Consider the following 4,335-nt stretch of genomic DNA (forward strand, 5'->3'; position numbering starts at 1 on the left):
CATGTCCTGCTGTCCTCATACATGTCCTGCTGTCTTCATATATGTCCCGCTGTCCTCATACATGTCCTGCTGTCCTCATACATGTCCTGCTGTCCTCATACATGTCCCGCTGTCCTCATACATGTCCTGCTGTCCTCATACATGTCCTGCTGTCTTCATACATGTCCTGCTGTTCTCATACATGTCCTGCTGTCCTCATACATGTCCCGCTGTCCTCATACATGTCCTGCTGTCCTCATAATATTAGTAGTAATAACTTTTATTTATAAGACACTTTACATTCACAACAGATCTCAAATTGCTACAATGAGTGAACATGAGATAACATGAGATAACATGAGGATAACATGAGGATAACATGAGATAACATGAGGATAACATGAGGATAACATGAGATAACATGGGTGAAGATGAGGATAACATGAGGATAACATGAGGATAACATGGGTGAAGATGAGGATAACATGAGGATAACATGAGATAACATGAGGATAACATGAGGATAACATGAGGATAACATGGGTGAAGATGAGGATAACATGAGGATAACATGAGATAACATGAGGATAACATGAGGATAACATGAGATAACATGGGTGAAGATGAGGATAACATGAGGATAACATGAGATAACATGAGAATAACATGAGATAACATGAGGATAACATGAGGATAACATGAGATAACATGAGTGAACATGAGGATAACATGAGATAACATGAGTGAAGATGAGGATAACATGAGATAACATGAGATAACATGAGGATAAAAGCAACAGAGAGGAGGAACAACCAGGAGGAGAACGCCTCACAATGATCACATCAAAACTTCAAATGCACAAGATGCAGATAAAATACTCAAATCAGAACTATGGGTGGATAAAAAACAAAAGTACAAATCAGTCATTTAAAAAACTGGGTAAAAATAAAGGTTTTAAGATCTTTATTAAAACATGTCACGGTCTGTGGGGCCTCAGACATGAAGGCAGGGCGTCCCACAGCCGAGGGCCAGCCCGGTCTCCTGTAGTGCTGGACCGAGACCTGGGAGTGAGAAGAAGAAGAGTGTTGGAAGAGCAGAGAGTGCGTGAAGGACAACGAGGGGTGAGATGTTCTTTTAAATAAGATAGAGCATCACCGCACCAGCACTGGAAGGTGAGCAGATACATTCTGCAAGTGATCCGAGCAGAAACAGGAAGCCAGTGAAGTGAGCGGAGTCCAGGGGTGCTGTGCTCGTGCTTACACACTCTCATCAGGACCCTGGCAGCGCTGGTCTGGACATACTGGAGCTTCTGTAGGTTCTTGACAGGAATCCTGATGAGAAGTGCAGTAGTCCAGTCTGGAGGAGACAAAGGCATGGACGAGCTTTTCTGCATCGGTGAAGGACAGACCGAAGCGTTGCAATATTTCAAAGATGAAAAAAACAAGTTTTACAGATGTGCTTTATATGACTTTCAAAGGTGAGCTGAGGATCCAAAATGACACCAAGATTGGTGACTGTCCTGGAAAGAGAAATGTTCTGGCCAGAGAAAGAGATACTGAGGTTTTTTTGTTGTTGAATTTGATGTGAAGTACCTATTTGAATTGCTTCCATTTTTGAACTGTTAAAGTGAAGGAAATGTTGCTGCATCCATGCCTTTATCTCCTCCAGACACGCTGTGAGTGGAAAGAGAAGTGGAGAAAATGGAGAAGCTGAAGATGATGTAGATGGGGTCTCAGACACATTGACACCCAGCTTAAGAAACAGCTGAGTATCATCAGCATAGCAATGGAATGAGACCCCGTAGCTGCTGATAATACACCCAAGTGGAACCATGTACAAGTTGAAAAGAAGGGGTCCCAGGACTGATCCTTGGGGCTCACCACAAGAAACAGGATGAGACTTGAGCTGGGGATCCTCATACATGTCCTGCTGTCCTCATACATGTCCTCTCCCAGTCTAACATACTTCTCTGCCACTTCAGATGTCCTCATGCAGCACCACACCCCCTCCCTCAGCACCCTGTCAGATGCTACATCCAAAAAAGGACATTCCATCTGCTCAGTCTCTTTTAGCTTGTTCATACCAGACATATGAAATAAAACTATTTTTTATTGAATTATGACTCGATAATATTGAGCCGTGACAATAACTACCACAATCAGCACCTCGGTCTCTGGGCTGTGAATGCAGGCCCGACCGTAAAGGGATTCACGTTTTGTAATAGCCACTTAAATGGGGTCTCCTGTAGCCCCACAGCTGCTACTTACTGCCAATCTATGCTGCCCCCACCCAACCCCCTGCCCTCCAGCTTTTACAGCTTGTCCTGCTGCTGGTGGTCGGTCTTCCTTCCTGAGGGAACACAGGGCTCTTAGGCCACCATTAGTCCTGCTAATGGGCCTGACAACTGCACCACATCCTCAGCATTTAGACCTCCTCTGTGCAATATGGATATCGACCACTTCAGTGAAAATGGAGTACAGGCAGGGGGTAGGAGTCGATTTCATATGTGCATACATCCATGAAAGTCTTGCAAACACACACTGAAGAAAGCTAGTGCAAGACTCTTTGATGGTACGTGAAAATGAATTCTCAAACAAAATAAAATGAGCATCAAACTATGGAAAACATACTTTATGTCTTTAGGTGTAAATGACTGTTCCTGACTATATTTAGATTCATCAAGCTTTTTGCTTATATGAGTTCTTTTACAATTTATTTTATTCTTCATTTCAACATTTTGACTGTTCACTGCACATCATAATTTCAGGAGGTACGAAGCAGCCATTAGGACATCAAAGATGATAATAAAAATTACTCTGGCAACCTCTGACATCCTTTTTCTTCTTTTGGCTATTTCTTGTACTGCGGTCGCCACAGGAGTCCTCATCCACCATCTCACTCTGTCCTCTGTGTCCTCTGTCCTCACTCTGTCCTCTGTGTCCTCTGTCCTCACTCTGTCCTCTGTGTCCTCTGTCCTCACTCTGTCCTCTGTGTCCTCTGTCCTCACTCCATCTATCTCCATGTCCTCTCTAACTGCATCCATGTGTCTCCTCTTTGTCTTTTTCCTGCAGCTGCATTTCTAACATCCTTCTACCAATATACAGGTGCTGGTCATAAAATTACATCATCATGAAAAAGTTGATTTATTTCAGTAATTCCATTCAAAAAGTGAAACTTGTACATTATATTCATTCATCACACAGACTGATATATTTCACGTTTATTTCTTGTTGATGATTATAACTGAGGGCAGCACGGTGGCGCAACAGGTAGAGCTGTTGCCTCTCAGCGAGCAGGTCCCTGGTTCAAACCCCGGTCCAGGGGCCTTTCTGGGTGGAGTTTGCATGTTCTCTCCGTGCATGCGTGGGTTTTCTCCGGGTACTCCGGTTTCCTCCCACAGACCAAAAACATGCATGTTAGGCTGATTGGTAACTCTAAATTGTCCCTAGGTGTGAGTGAGAGAGTGAATGGTTGTTTGTCTCTATGTGTCCCTGTGATGGACTGGAGACCCGTCCAGGGTGTACCCCGCCCCTCGCACAGTGATTGCTGGACATGGGCACCAGCGACCCCCGTGACCCAAAATGGAATAAGCGGGTAAAGAAAATGGATGGATGGATTATAACTGATAATGAAAACCCCAAATTGAGTCTCTCAGAAAATTAGAATATTGTGAACAGGTTCAATATTGAAGACACCTGGAGTCACACTCTAATCAGCTGATTAACTGAAAACACCTGCAAAGACCTTTAAATGGTCTCAGTCTGGTTCTGCAGCTACACAATCATGGAGAAGACTGCTGACTGGACAGTTGTCCAAAAGACGACCATTGACACCTTGCACAAGGAGGACAAGACACATGAGGTCATTGCTAAAGAGGCTGGCTGTTCATAGAGCTCTGTGTCCAAGCACATTAATAGAGAGGTGAAGGGAAGGAAAAGATTTGGTTAAAAAAAGTGTACAAGCAACAGGGATAACTGCACCTGGAGAGGATGGTGAAACAAAACCCATTCCAAAATGTGGGGGAGATTCACAAAGAGTGGACTGTAACTGGAGCCAGTGCTTCAAGAACCACCACGCTCAGACGTATGCAAGACAAGGGTTTCAGCAGTCACATTCCTTGTGTCCAGCCACTCTTGAACAAGAGACAGTGTCAGAAGTGTCTCACCTGGGACTGCTGCTGAGTGGTCAAAAGTTCTGTTCTCTGATGAAAGAACATTTTACATTTCCTTTGGAAATCCAGGTCCCAGAGTCTGGAGGAAGAGGAGAGGCACAGAATCCACGTTGCTTCAGGTCCAGTGTCAAGTTTCCACAGTCAGTGATGGTTTGGGGCCATGTCCTCTGCTGGTGTTGGTCCAC

General features: G+C 44.3%; 1 protein-coding gene across 1 annotated transcript in view; it reads right to left on the reverse strand.

The window, feature by feature from the left end:
* LOC119430358 (microtubule-associated serine/threonine-protein kinase 2) overlaps positions 1–4,335 on the reverse strand; it is a 106,042-nt gene that overhangs the window by 101,094 nt on the left and 613 nt on the right. The gene's annotated exons all lie outside the window — the stretch shown is intronic.

Source organism: Nematolebias whitei, chromosome 3 (assembly GCF_014905685.2).
Source record: "Nematolebias whitei isolate Nwh7 chromosome 3, NemWhi1, whole genome shotgun sequence".
NCBI lineage: Eukaryota > Metazoa > Chordata > Actinopteri > Cyprinodontiformes > Rivulidae > Nematolebias > Nematolebias whitei.